Here is a 15,564-nt window from a genome sequence, read left to right as displayed (position 1 = left end):
TGAAGTAATGTGAGGATGGATTTAGCATATAATATTTAAAATATTAAATGACATCACCATGTTAAACATGTTCTAAGCATGTTCCATAGAAAAAAGTTGAGATGCACCGTATTTTTGGTTTTGAGGACACAATTTGAGAGACACACTAAGATATTATGTGATCTTTTTATCCTTGAAATTCCATGCAATAGACTCTGTCTTTATTCCAAGACAGCCAGATGTGATCTCTTAGCAATTTGACTAGACAGGAGCTACAATATTATATACTTGGAATGCCTAAGTTACAGCACTTCAATTCTAGGTGCTCCCAATATAGCTGTTGTGTCCATATGAATAGATGCTATAGAGATAAGCCATACAAGTCACATCTATGCTTGTTAAATCCCTTTTTAAAATGCTGTGAGAAATTAGCTACCACTGTTGGGAGTATTATTTGGCTATAGTTTTTTCTTCCATGGGTACTGCACATACTGCATTGGGTTAGCAAATCTCTTTTTCTAGAAAAGTGGTAGCATTCACTCCCAGAGTATATTTCACAGTCATCATTTGATGTACATGGTCATCAATATATTATTGCCAAAGTCTGTATTTTGCATTGCTTCATAATTTTCCAAAGGTGGCATTATTTTAGGTATCATTTTATATGAACCTAATTCTGTATATTGATTCCTTGTGACATTTATCAGTTGAGTATTACCTATATTCTTTAAAACTGTCACATAAAATATTTTAGTTCTCAGTGGATGTAGAAGTTTAATGTGTCTTTGTCTTGGAAGACTGTATCCTAAAAATTATTAGATTTGTGGTTTCAATCTGTTTGTCCATTGGCATTACACAGAGAAGTTAAAAATAAACAATAACAAAACCCACATTACACAACCGAAACACAAAATAATACCAGGACTTGAGATTCTGGTTTAACAGTTAAATAACTTGGCAGGTGTTTTTGATATGTGTCCAGGGTTGGCAGTCTTAGCATAGAACTCTCTATATAGTCTGTTTTCCTCTTATCCTGGCCATTAAGTACACATTTAGCTATAGCAGTGCTGAAGGAGAAGCCGTTTATATTGTGCCCTGTGTAAAGGCATTCCTCCTGGAGTGAACAGAGCCACCCGCAGCTGGTGATCTGTTATGTAAATAAGCAGCTCCAGTAGTCACTGATAAGAAATAGACTACCATGGTAGTAGCCTTCTATGCATTCCTCCCCAGTTCCAAAATATGACTAACAGCTTTGATAGTCACTCTTCTATGCATTCCTCCCCAGTTCCAAAATATGACTAACAGCTTTGATAGTCACTCTTCCTTAAATAAATGAAATGTATGTAATAGAACAACTAGGGGTAGGGGAAAGGTCTTAACATTACAGTAGCCTAAGGAATAATGTGAACTGTATGTGAATTAAAATTTCCTTGGAGTTTTAGAACTAAAAGAATGTGAGGTCAAGTGTAGCAGAAGGGCATTTTTACCATTGCTGATTATAGAAGTGTTACAGCAAGCATATATTTTTAAAACAGAACAGAAAAATAAAAATACTCATGATTATATAAAGAAATGCTTTGCCAAATAGCACAGAATAATGAATACATGCTGTATCTATTGCATCTTTTTCTAACATGACCAATACATTCCTACTAATTGTGCTTAGGTTTATTACATGTCAATTAATCTTCACTGATGTAAAATCAGTGAGCTTTAACACTTTGATTTCATATCTGTGTATGAGACGTAGATTCTCAGTACCATTGTGTATGCTTTTATTGTGGTGAATAGCAAGGCAGCAGTTAATTATAGTCCTACCATTTCTGCTCTTCACCTCATTATCTCTGTCTTGCACTATTATTTTCTGTTGCTGCTGGCTATACAGCATCAGGCCTGGCACCAGTGAAGTGTGAACACAATGCCAGCACTGTATTCAGCACAAGAATAGAAAGGCAGATGGCAGATTTTACTATTTATAGCTGGAGCCAATCTGCCTGAGGTGAGCCCTGTTGAAATGGTTTTTATCGAGATGTTTTCATTTATTAAAGGGATGAGGAAATGAAAGCCAAGGAAAATACTAGTCCTCTGTACTCTGAGAGTAAAAATATTGCTATAGATTGCAAAGCAACTACAAGTATTGATTAAAAATTTGTAAACTGGAAAATTATATATTTGCTCCCTTATTCCCTAAATAAAGACTTCAAGCCTGCAGCATCCTTTGTGGCAGAACTTAAAGGGTTTATTGTTTAGTGATGTTGAGCTGCCATAGCAACTGTTACAGTGAGAATTTTAATTATTGGGAGCAAAATGATAATATGATGACTAATTATTTAAGACCATTAACTATTTCATGTAAACTCAGACTAGTTTTTACTTTCTTGCTAGTCATCTCTTGACTCCATGGGAAGAACACAAAAGGACTCTATTTCAAATTTTATTCTTCATATTTTTTAAGGAATATTATGTTCAAAATTGATAAATATTTTATGGTATCAGTTAGTATACTGATGTAGACTTTGCATTCAAAATTAAATATGTAAATAGTTATCTTTGTTATTCTTCAGATATCATTGTTTAAAAACTGATTCATCTCTACAATTACAGTGAACTGGTAATTTAAATGCTTTAGTGGAGAACCTAGGTCATCCAGATAATATGAGATACAGTCATGAATAAGAAATGACAGTTAAGAAAATTTACATTCCATTCATAATAAATGACTATAATATAGGCTGAAGAAATTAATTGGATCCAATTATAATAATAACATATTTTAATTGGATTTATTAGAATTTAGCAGATTACTTAGACATATCCTAAAATATGCCACATCTTCTGTTCATTTGAACTCATGATTAAATATGTGTCATATGAATTTATTGGTTTTATTTAGAGGGTGGGCTGATTTGAATTTTCATTTCTGATACTTTGATAGGTTAAAGAAAGTTTATGGAAAGCTAAATTTAGAACAGAACAGTTGCAGCCTAGGTTTCTCGCTTTGTTAACTTTATGTTCATGGTTAAATACAGCCAATGATAACAGTCGCTTTTGTTTAGGGACAGCTGATCATTCCCAAAGTATCTCCAAATGGGAAGCCCAGGGTTTAACATGTACTAATTTATAAAACTGAAAAAAAATGCAGGGTGGTCAATTAAAAAGACTGAAGCTAAAAGGCAGATAGAGAAAACTCGGCTCTGTTTGCTAAAGAAAATGGAAAAAGCTATCATCATATAATACTCAAAAATTAAATACTATCTACTGCCAGATCCTCCTCCTTCTTGTCAGCCTCTCTCCCTCCCCATCCCGTTTCTGTATGTGTGTTCCCACACATATTCATGCATGCATGCAGAAGCATGTGAATTCAAGAAACTGACAGCTCATGTTTTAACTAATTGCTCTCCTTATTTTTTATTTAAAATTTTTTTATTCATTTTACATAACCACAGTTTTCCCCCTCCCTCTCCTCCTACCACTCCCTCACCTCCCCCATCCACTCCATTATATGACTTTTTGGTGTCCACCTTGTTTTTTGACAGAAAATCTTCCACTGAATGTAGACCTTACTGATTGGACTAGACTGGCTGATCCACCTATCTCCATCTCCCCAGTTCTGGAATTCTAGGTGTTTAGCCTTATGATTGTGTGCTAGGCTTCCATGTTCAGTCTTATGATTGCGTGCTAGTTTGTGCTCAGTTTCTCATACTTACGTGGCAAGCAGCTTACAAACTGAGCCATCATTGTTGTCATTACCAGTAATGGCAATAACTAGCAACTTCTTTAAGGAAGTTGACGTGACTTCACTAAGAGAAGAGCATTTTTTCCTTTTGTTTCTGGTTATGTTTTATAAGTCTCATTGCATAGATATTTTGTGTTCTGTTCCACATAGTTTTTCCTCAGTTAGGACTTAATGATATTCCTAATCTCTTTTTTTGTGTGTGTGTGCAAGCATTTTCTTTTTTTTAAAATTTTTTTTTAGTTGTTGAAAAAAAAATTTCCGCCTCCTCCCTGTTTCCCAATTCCCTCCCCCTCCTCCCACACATCACCCCTCCTCCCACTCCCCTCCCCCTCCCCCTTACTCCATTCCCCCTCCCTCTCGAGAATGAAGAGCAGTGCAGATTCCCTGCCCTGCGGGAAGTCCAAGGTCCTCCCACTTCTATCCAGGACCAGTAAGGTGAGCATCCAAACAGGCTAGGCTCCCACAAAGCCAGTTCATGTATTAGGATCGAAACCTAGTGCCATTGTCCTTGGCTTCTCATCAGCCTTCATTGTCCACCACGTTCAGAAAGTCCGGTTTCATCCCATGCTTATTCAGTCCCAGTCCCGCTGGCCTTGGTGAGCTCCCAATAGATCAGTTCCACTGTCGCAGTGGGTGGGTGCACCCCACGTGGTCCTGACTTTCTTGCTCATGTTCTCCCTCCTTCTTCTCCTCATTTGGATCTTAAGAGCTCAATCCGGTGCTCTAATTTGGGTCTCTGTCTCTATCTCGTCCATCGCCAGATGAAGGTTCTAAGGTGATATGCAAGATATTCATCAGTATCGCTATAGGATAGGGTCATTTCAAGTTCCCTCTCCTCAGCTGCCCAAGGAACTAACTGGGGACATCTCCCTGGACACCTGCGAGCCCCTCTAGAGTCAAGTCTCTTGCCAACCCTTAGATGGCTCCCTTAATTAGGATATACATTTCTCTGCTCCGGTATCCACCCTTCCTTTATCCCAACCATCCCATTCCCCCAAGCACCCCCCCAGCCTCCTCTTCTCACATTTCTCACCCCATTTCCCCTTAGCCCCATGCCACCTCACCCCCAAGTTCCCAGTCTTTGTCCGGCAATCTTGTCTACTCCCCATATCCAGGCGGATGACTATGTTTTTCTTTGGGTTCACCTTCTTATTTAGCTTCTCTAGGATCACAAATTATATGCTCAATGTCCTTTATTTATGGCTAGAAACCAATTATGAATGAGTACATCCCATGTTCATCTTTTTGGGTCTGGGTTACCTCACTCAGGATAGTGTTTTCTATTTCCATCCAATGGCATGCAAAATTCACGAAGTCATTGTTTTTTACCGCTGAGTAATACTCTAATATGTATATATTGTACTACTCAGCAATATTCCTAATCTTTAGGGGAAAAGATTTGTTAAAACTTTGAGTTTTGTGCTCTAATTGTGTTTATTGCTTTGTATTTCATAACAGACACTTAAGAGAGAGTGAATTACCTGAGCTGATTTAGGGAAAAAAATAGTTCATTCTTCTTCTATATAGATGGGCAATGGAGAAATACATGATTTTCTTTTGAATTTCATTAATATAAAAGTAAACAAACTGAAATGAAAGAGATTAAGGTAAAAATGGTAAATTATCTCTATAATTTTTAAGTAATTATCAGAATTATATTAGAGATTTTTACAGGAATTCAACAACACATAATTCTCTTAAGAAGAAATATGCATATAATCCGGAGGGGCAAAGTTGAAATACTTATTCCTATGCCAATGTGGAAACTGTCAGATGGATACAGGTCTCTAGTGAGCTATATGGTTCTGACATAATCTGAAGGAAAGAAGTAATTATTTACATTTCTTGTTGACATTTGTAGTTTGAAGTATGCTTTTTACTTGTAATATAATTGGAAATGTATATGAATCTGTTTCCCATTCATAGTTCTCATTTTCCTTTTTACATAGATCTAAACATTGATTAATTGTGGTATGTACAAGTGTATTTCATTAAATATTAAATCATTTAAAACATACAAAGAAGCATATACATATAGTTTAGCTTCATTGTGTTTTTAAAACTCAGTTGCATTCAACTCTATTGTCTTCCTTGGATGTTGTGTGTTACATAAACCTGTATGTTTGTATAAAAGAAATTATATTTGATGGCTTTAAATTGTACTTAGATTGATCCTATGGCCTCATACATGCTAGGCAAGATTACTATCACTGAAGTAAAATGTCTTCATGGAAAACATTTGAACTTTTATGCATTTCATCATTTCATTTGGAGATTTAAACGGTGTTTTTATTGAAGCTTTACTTTTTATACATTATGGCTTTAAGGTTTTACCTTCCTAACAGGAATGCATAGTGCATGCATACAGCAAACCAGCAAAAACAAAGCCCACAAACTGACTACTGTTGTTAAGCCTATTCTGTTAGACCTAGAATTTTTTAAATTAATATTAATATTTCTCTTCATGGAATATGATATTTTTTGAATATGATATTTTCCACCACTTTCTTTCACTATACATGGCTGAATCAATTATAAATTTACTGAGCACCTCATTTAATACAAACTTACATGCATTTGGTAGCATATCCCATCATTTTTTTTCTTCAATTCCGCTGTGTCTCAGGAGACCAGGGCAGTCCAAGAACTGTGCAAGGCTAATTATTATGGCCTGCATACTCTGCAATAATAGGTCTGAGTCAGCAGTGATTGCTTATGGTCTAAAGTGTAGATGCTACATGGTATCCAGCCTGTAAAAATGCCCAGTTAGCTGGAGATTGGTTTGCCAGAGAGAGTTTGTCTGCAGTCTTTCCTGTGAGAGAACAATAGGAAAGGCAGTTGGTGTGCATTAAGTGTTCAGAACCCTTTTTGAAGAACTGAGTGTTCAATGGGAACAACTTGGTTCTTTCATATCAATGAATACAGATTTCCATTTCCCAATGTCTTCAGTCTTTCTTAATCCTGAAAGCCATGTTTTCCTTATTTTTGGGAAAGAAAATAATTACTTTTGTAATGTAATCAGTTCCTAAAAGGTTAAAGATTAATTCCAGAAGAGGAAAAATGGTTATGAATGGAGGCTTTCCATCAGCTTTTAGAATTGCTTCACAGGGGGAAAAAAAAGAACCTTTATTCCTGTGCGTGTCTGGTTTGCGTATACGTGTGTCCGTGTGTGTGTAAGCCAGAGGACAACTGGTAGATTAGTTCCATGTAGCTGTCAACATTGATTTTTGATCAAGGATCACTGGTATTTTGTATGCAATGCTAATTTGGCTGACCAGTATGCCCATGTGTCCTCCTCTCTCTTTCTCCCCACAAAAAAACACATGTTTGGGGGCTGGAGAGTTGGCTCAGAGTTTAAGAGCACTGGTTGCTCTTCCAGAGGCCCTGAGTTCAATTCCAAGCAATCACATGATGGCTCACAGCCATCTGTAATGAGATCTGATGCCCTTTTCTGGCCTGCAGGCATATATGCAGGCAGAGCACAGTATACATAATAAATAAATAAATCTTTAAAAATATACATATGTGGATTATACACCATTGTGGGCATATTAATATCAAAGAACAACTTCTGATATCCTGCTTTATCACTTCTCTGCCTTACTCTTTTGAGAAAGGGTCTCTTACTGATTCTGGAGCTAGACTAGTAGCCAGGAAACCACAGCGATTTTCCGCCTCTACTTTCCAAGGATGCAGGGATATAGGTGTATGTATGCCAATTACTTTCTTTTTGCTTGAGTTCTGGGGATTTGAATTCAGGGCCTTATGCTTGTACAGCAAGCCTCTTACCCATCAAGTCATGTCGTTAGCCCAATCACTTAGATTAATTTTATATGGATTCTGGAGATCAAACTCATGTTTGATTATACATGTGATATATACATATGATTGATTATACAGCAAGTATAAAGTTATTATCTTAGCCACACTAAACTCCTATATCTCCTCTAGAACAATTCCTTCATGTAATAGGTACTTTGCAAATATTTATTAAACAAAGAATACAGGATCATATTGATAGAATTCACAAAATAATATCAGTGTTTATATTCCTACCTTATATTTTTACCATAATAACTTTCCTCTTTTTTCGACTGTCTTTTTAATCTTATTAATAAAGTCTGCTATTGGGGGAATGTATTCATAATGAACGATTCCAGTATTGGGCTAAAGGAGGTTGCTTGAGAAGTTTAATGTTTGGTCTTTTTTCAGGTTGAGGCATAAGAATATCCAGAGATAATAATTTTATTAACAATTTTTTGTGGTTTGCTAAATGGCTTAGTAAATAAAGATGTTTGCTACTGAGCCTGAGAACCCAAGTTTGGTCCTTAGAACCTACATAGTGGAAGGTGGTTAGGACTTCAGTAAAGTGTCCTCAGACCTTCACATGCGTGTGATGTGGCAAAAGTGCACAGAGACCCATGAAATAAACAAACAAACAAACAAATAAATAAATAAATAAATAAATAAGAAAGAGGATGGACACTGGTCCAGTGGTGAAAAGTGCTTTCTGGTGTTGTAGAGGACCTGAGGTTTGTTCCCAGCACCCATGTCAGGCTGCTCAAAGCCTCCTTTAACTTTATCTCCAAGTGCTCTAATTGCCTCTGAGCTACTGCACACACACACACTCAGCTACAAACACATAATTACATAGTAGCAATAATAAAATTTAAAAATAAGTGTCAAAATGTATTTTATTGGCATGTTTTCTTACGCTTGATATTAGACTTCATAAGGATATTTTCATGGAAAAATATAACCTACTTTGAGCATGCTCCTCTCATCCCTCCCTCCCCACAATTTTTTAGTCCTCTTATATTCTAGAAGTTCATATCTAGTTAGTTATGTATAGATACTCACAGAGCAGACTTCTGCCTGTCCTCATGTGTGTATGTGTGTGAAATATTGAAGAGAGTGGGGGCAGGGAGATTATGTGTGTGTGTATATGTGTGTGTATATGAGAGAGAGATATGATTTCTGTGAATTTGTAAGTGAGTGATTAAGTAGAAAAACATATTTTAATTTTATATGTGTATAGTATTCCGTTTTTATGTCTAAAATATATTTTCATTAAAATAGACAGTAATAGTATTAGCAGGAAGTATAACTTGAATTGCACTAATAGTTGTTTTTTCAATAATTGCCTGAGTCAGAATTTCATGGATGAAATCTATCTTTTGGAAAAGTATGTGTACTATGTTGTAGTAAAAATATTTTATAATCAGTTTAATTTCTGAGCACTTTACAAGATAAATATTTTTGGGAAAAGGCAAAGTATATGCATTATTCCTTGACTTGTTTTCATCACAGACCTCTTAATATTTTTCTTGAATTACATGAAAACAATATATTGAGATGGTTAATTTTACATTCTAAAGAGATTTTCTTTGGAAATGTATAAAGCTAATTTTAAACCCAAGAGATTTTTAAAGTTACACAATATATATGTAGATATTATAACTTTCTATTGTTTCTTCCAAAGCTGTTCTTTGACTTAATGGCTGTCAGGATCATTTATTGCTCCTTAGTGCTTTTTTACTCTCCCCCACTAACTGTAATTTCATAAATGTCTTTCCATCTGAACTTTCGTATTTTGTCAGGTTTTCAACAACTTAGAAGAGGGTTCAATTAAAAATAGATTATAAACTTACAAGTGGGTGGTGATTGAGTGAGTTGCTGTGACAGTTCATATTAAGAGGTTGAATCAAGTGCAAAGTAGCTTAACAAAATTTGAGAACTATAGAGCTATGTTAGTCCTAATGACTGCTATGGCTAAAAGAGCTCACCTTGTCCTTGTAGAACAAGTTCTACATGGGGAAAATGGTGAAAATTGGAGCCATTAAAGTCACTGGTACTAAGAACCCACCTTCCTAAGAAATACTTTCTTTGCTGTGTGTGGTTATGGGTAAAAGATATTAACGATACCAAGGCTTGTTTGTATCTCCCCACCATACCAGTTCTTGGGAAAAAAATAATAAACACTACAGACCAACATCCCTTTCTTAAACTTCCCGATTTTTGAAGAAAACTAAGAATTCCCTTAGCCAGGTAGTGGTGGCACATACCTTTAATTTCATTTCTTGGGAGGTGGAGGCAGGTAAATCTCTGAGTTCGAGGCCATTCAGATCTACAGAGTGAGTTTCAGGATAGCCAGGGCAATACAGAGAAACCCTGTCCTGGGGGAAAAAAAAGAATCTCCCCCTTTATAGAATTTGTAAATCTCTACCATTTTCTATACTCTTCATTTTAATGGAATTATAAATTTTTATGAACCAAATATGTATGTAAACCATTCTGGCATTTTATTATTAATAGGCTGTTACACATGAACTTAACTATTAAATGTGAAGTAAAACATTAACTGGTTTCAGCTTTTATTTTGTTTTGACAGGACTCCCTTCCTTCCTTCCTTCCTTCCTTCCTTCCTTCCTTCCTTCCTTCCTTCCTTCCTTCCTTCCTTCCTTCCTTCCGATTTTGTTCAGGTTGGACCTAAATGCTTAGACTCAAGAAATTATCTTGTATTGGCCTTTTAAAGATTGAGACTTTAAGTGTGTACTACTATTCCTAGCTTAAGAAATCTCAATTTTCAGAAAACTGCCCATTTCATAATCCTGGAAACAGAAAACGGGAGGAAATTGAAAAAAGGAATATAGCTAGCTCTAGTTTGTAATGTTTTAATATTCAACTGGCAGATAAAAATTATATCTATATTCAGAGTATCCTGGGATGTTTTGATAAATATGTACATTGGATAATGTTCAAACAAGAGTCAACATATTTACTTCCCCTAATAATTATTACTTCTTTATGGTGAAAATCTTTAAAATAATTTCTTCTGATTTTTAAAACTAGTAGTATATTGCCATCATCTACAGTTTCTCTATTGTGCAAAAGAATACTAAAATTCTGTCTCCCATCTCTTTGTAGCTTGGTGTTTGTCTCTCCCTTCTAACTGCTCTCCACAGCCCTTGGTAATCAGTTATTTTTGGTTGTTTTTTTTTTCTTCAACTTCAGTGAAATCAAATATTTTTAGGTCCCACGCAAATGAGGCAGTACAGGACTAGGTCTTTTGGTGCTTGAGTTATTTTACTTCACTACACAAAGTTACTGTTTTAAATCTCTATGACCCACTGTAAAATTACTTTCAATGTTCTTCCACAATTTCTCGTGCCTCATATGTAGTATTATTAATAATTACTCATCCGCCTAATTGTTCCTTTCCAAGTCAATCTGCTAAAAGTGTTCCCAGAACAGTCTCTTTGAAGGGCATATTGTGTTGTCTAATTTTCTTGATTTCTTTGGTTTAAAGAAAACTCCATATTTCTTAAATTGTCTAGATACTCTCTGCCATCTACACTGAGCCAGACTCCAATTTTTCCCTTACTGCCCCCTCCTCATGTATGCATAATGGAGTGATTTCTGTATTATTCTTTAAGAAAACCAGTTATTTGTTTGTGTTGGCTCTTCTATTCTGAATTCACACTTTTTTCGGGGGTGGAGAGTTGAGACAGGGTTTCTCTGTGAAACAGTCCTGGCTCTCCTGGAACTCACTCTGTAGGTCAGACTGTCTTCAAACTCACAGAGCTCCATCTGCCGCCTCCGGAGTACTGGGAATTAAAAGCCTGTGCCACCACTGCCCAGTTGGAATTCACACTTCTTTTATGAACATTATATCTGATCTTAATGCGAGTCAAATGTGAGTTTCTAAAGGATTTTCAACCTGAAGTAATTTTTCTGTGCAAAATTCTTTGTAACTTTTCCACAATACTAGCTAACATCATTCTTTTTTATGATTCCTTATGCTTCTACCCTTTCTCATTCTGCCACATTAAGAACTAGTTAAACACATGAGCCTAGTGAGATGACAGGGAAGCTAAAATCACTTACTGCCCTTGCAGAAGACAAAGATTGGTTTCCCACCACCTACATGGGACTCTCAACAATCTGGAACTCTAGTTCCAGGGAATCTGGCACTATCTTTTACTTCCTGAAGACCTCAATCATAGATGTGGTACATGCAGACAAATATACACATAAAATAAGCATAAATGAGTCCTGAAAAATAAATATGTAACTATGAGATTTTAATTTAACACCTGTCCTATATCCTATATAGTTTTTGTTCCATAAATGTGTACTGAATTGAACTTACACTTTAAGTATAGCCTTATGGACACACCACTTATCCAGAGACATTTGTATTCTATTCCTAGTGATACCATTTACTCTTTGAATTTCATCTTGACATTTAATTTTTCTGTGACTTAGTTGGTGTTTTTACTTACAAAGTGGGTGTAATGATATTTCACTCTACATTATAAAATTATTATGTTATTTACTGAAGAACTTCTTTGAACTCTTGAGAGGAAAATGGTCATATTTATAGGAAGATAGTAATATTTTTGCCTCTGACACATGAAAAATTAGGGTACAATTTAAACATAATTTTGTTCAAATGCCAAATAGCCAGAAATTATATTATGGTACACATATATATTAATACACAGGTGTTGATAATGGTTGAAGTTTGTAAACTCATTTTTTAATGTTGGACTAGGTCAAGGTTCATATTTTTAGTAAATTTCAAGAGACTAAAATTGTTATATTAAAGCTGATTACATTGGTGCAGTCATTGAGAGACTGGGCTTTGAAGATGGGTTGAATCTTGGTCCATTTTGTGATCATGAATAGTCATTTAAGTTTTTAATATTTTGTCTACATGTATAAATCAGAATAATAGAATTTCTTCTTACAAGATAGTTTTTAAGAATAATGTGTTTCAAATGAGATAATTATATATTAATTCTACTATCCTAACCTTTCTTTGGAAAAATTCTGCATAGTTGGGCTTAATCAAGAGTCAAATCTGGTGATTAATAATTCAGCTGTAGGTAAACCTGAATTTTTAAATAGTTCTTTTTGCTTTTATTTAAAATGAATTTGTTCATACAATATATTCTGATCACTGCTTTTCTTTCCCCAACTACTCCTAGATTCTTTAAGCTCACCTAACTCCATGATTTCTCTCTCTCTTTAGGAAACAAACAAAAATAACCAGAACAAAAAAATTTAGAAAGCACAAAAAACACATATAAGCATGTGCACACTCACATACACACTCACATTCCAGGAAAACACAAAATTGGAAACTATAATATACAAGCAAAAGGCCAGTAAGACAAAAATTGTTCAAACCAAGCGTTATGAGACAAAAAATTCTACAAAAGTATTATTGAGTTCATTTTGTGTTGGCCTTCTACTGCTGGGCCTGGAGCCTACCTTTAACAGTGGTTAATATACCCAGTGAAACATCATAGGAGAAAACTAATTTTTCATTTGCAAGTGGGTGTCAATTGGAGATAATTTTTTAGTTAGGGGTGGGAACTTGTGTCTGCTTCTCACTGACAGTGCTGGGACCCCATCTGGCTTGAACCAATGAAGGTTCTATATATGCTGTCACAGTCTCTTTTGAGTTCATATGTGCTTCAGGCCCTTTGTGTTAGCACATCACTGTTTCTTTGGTGTCATTTATCTCCTTTGGTTCTGCTTCCTCTTGTGAATAGCACCCTGGACATTAAGAGATTTGATGATGACATCCATTTAGGACTGAATGTTCCAAAGTCTTGCTCTGTCTAAAGATTGTCTATACACAGTTGTGGCTCTCTGTGTTTGCCCCCACATATTGAAAGAGGAAGTTTCTCTGATGATGACTGAGTGAAGGACTGATGTATGGGTATAATAGAATGTCATTGAGTCATTTTATTACTATATTCCTTTGACAGAACAGTAGTATTTAGTTTCCCCAAGGTTCATGTCCTTTCCAGTCTCAGGTTTTTGGCAAAAGTTCCATATAGTAGAGTGGGTCTTCAATCCAGTCATATAGTGGTTGGTTACTGCTACAACATTTGTGCCGTTATTCTATCAGCAAATCATATAGCCAAGTCACCATTGCATACAATAGGGTTTGTAGCTCTTAACCTTGAGTTTTAATTCTCACCATTTATGATGCTGCATATAGAATTTTGTAGAAGTTACTTAATTGCTTTCTAGACTCCATTGGATTTCAAAAATTTTTTTGAAATCTAAGTGTCATAGTACATACAAAATGACTAACCTTGGTGATGTTAATATTTAATGCATACTAGTGATTTTATTATACTTGGAATGTTGTGTCTTTTCTACACACAGGCTGATTCAATTTCATGTAACATTTTAGCACCAAAGTGGAATGTTTTAATTAAAAGGAATTTTATTTTTGTTTGTTTATTAGATTTAAAAAAAAATACCAATCCAAGTTCCCTCCCTTCCCTTCTACCATTCCCTTCACACACCCTCCCACCCCAACCCCTCTCCAATTCTCAGAGAGGGTAAGGCACATTGCTTTGTGGAAGGTCCAAGACCCTTCCTACTATATCTAGTCTGAACAAGGTATACATCCAAAGAGAATAGGTTCCAAAAAAACACAGTACATTCAGTAAGCGTAAATCCTGGTGCCACTGTCAGTGGCCCCTCAGTCTGTCCCAGCCCTGCAACTGTCACCCACATTCAGAGGGACTGGTTTGGTCCTATGCTTGTTCCTTCCCAGTCCGGCTGGTTTTGGTGAGCTCCTCTTAGCTCAGGTAGACTGTTTCAGTGAGTGAGCCCATCATGCTCTTGACCTCTTTGCTCATATTCTCATTCCTCCTACTCTTCAACTGGACTTTGGCAGCTCATGAAACTGAGAAGCTTCTGTAAAGCAAAGGACACAGTCAGTAAGACAAAATGACAACCTACTGAGTGGGAAAAGATCTCCACCAATCACATATCAGACAACAGACTGATTTCCAAAATACATAGAGAACTCAAAAAAGTAGATAATAAAATTCTAAATAACCCAACTAAAAATGAAGTACAGAACTAAATAGAGAATTCTCAACAGAAGAATCTCAAATGGCCAAAATATACTAAAGGAAATGTTCAACATCTTTAGCCCTCAGGGATATGCAAATCAAAACAACTCTGAGATATCATCTTACACCTGTCAGAATGGCTAAGATCAAAAACACTAATGATAGCTTATGCTGGAGAAGATGTGGAACAAGGGGAACACTCACACATTGCTGGTGGAAAAGCAAACTTGTGCAAACATTTTGGAAATCAGTGTGGCGTTACTCAGAAAACTGGGAATCAATCTACCTCAGGATCCAGCAATACCACTCTTGGGAATATACACAAAAGATGCTCAATCATACTATAGAAGCATTTCTTCAACTATTTTTATAGCAGTATTATTTGTAATAGCCAGAACCTGGAAACAACCTAGATGCCACTCAACTGAAGAATGGATAAAGAAATTGTGGCATATCTACACATTAGAGTACTACTCAGCGGTAAAAAACAATGGCATCTTGAATTTTGCATGCAAATGTATGGAATTAGAAAACACTATCCTGGATCTTCGTGTCAGCAGCTTTGGCATCCGCGGGTTAGTCGCCAACATGCAGCTCTTGGTATGCGCCCAGGAACTACACACCCTTGAGGTGACTGGCCAAGAAATGGTCACCCAGATCAAAGCTCATGTGACCTCACTGGAAGGCATTGCCCTGGAGGACCAAGTCATGTTTCTGGCTCGCTGCTGGAGGGTGAGGCCACCCTAGGCCAGTGTGGTGTGGAAGCTCTGACCACTTTGGAAGTAGCTGGCCGCTTGCTGGGAGGTAAAGTTCATGGTTCCCTGGCTTGTACTGGAAAAGTAAGAGGTCAAACTCCCAAGGTGGCCAAACAGGAGGAGGAGGAGGAGGATAAGAAGAAAAAAAGGAGGAGGAGAAGAAGAAGGAGGAAGAGGATGAGGAAGAATTATGCATTCCCCAACT

At 36.2% G+C, this 15,564-nt stretch overlaps 1 protein-coding gene across 4 annotated transcripts in view; it reads left to right on the top strand.

Moving 5' to 3' along the window:
- Rabgap1l (RAB GTPase activating protein 1 like) overlaps positions 1–15,564 on the top strand; it is a 599,727-nt gene that overhangs the window by 261,147 nt on the left and 323,016 nt on the right. The window lies entirely within an intron of this gene.

This window comes from Microtus pennsylvanicus, chromosome 10 (genome assembly GCF_037038515.1).
Source record: "Microtus pennsylvanicus isolate mMicPen1 chromosome 10, mMicPen1.hap1, whole genome shotgun sequence".
In the NCBI taxonomy this organism is placed as follows: Eukaryota; Metazoa; Chordata; class Mammalia; order Rodentia; family Cricetidae; genus Microtus; species Microtus pennsylvanicus.
This window is presented reverse-complemented; position numbering and strand designations above follow the sequence as displayed.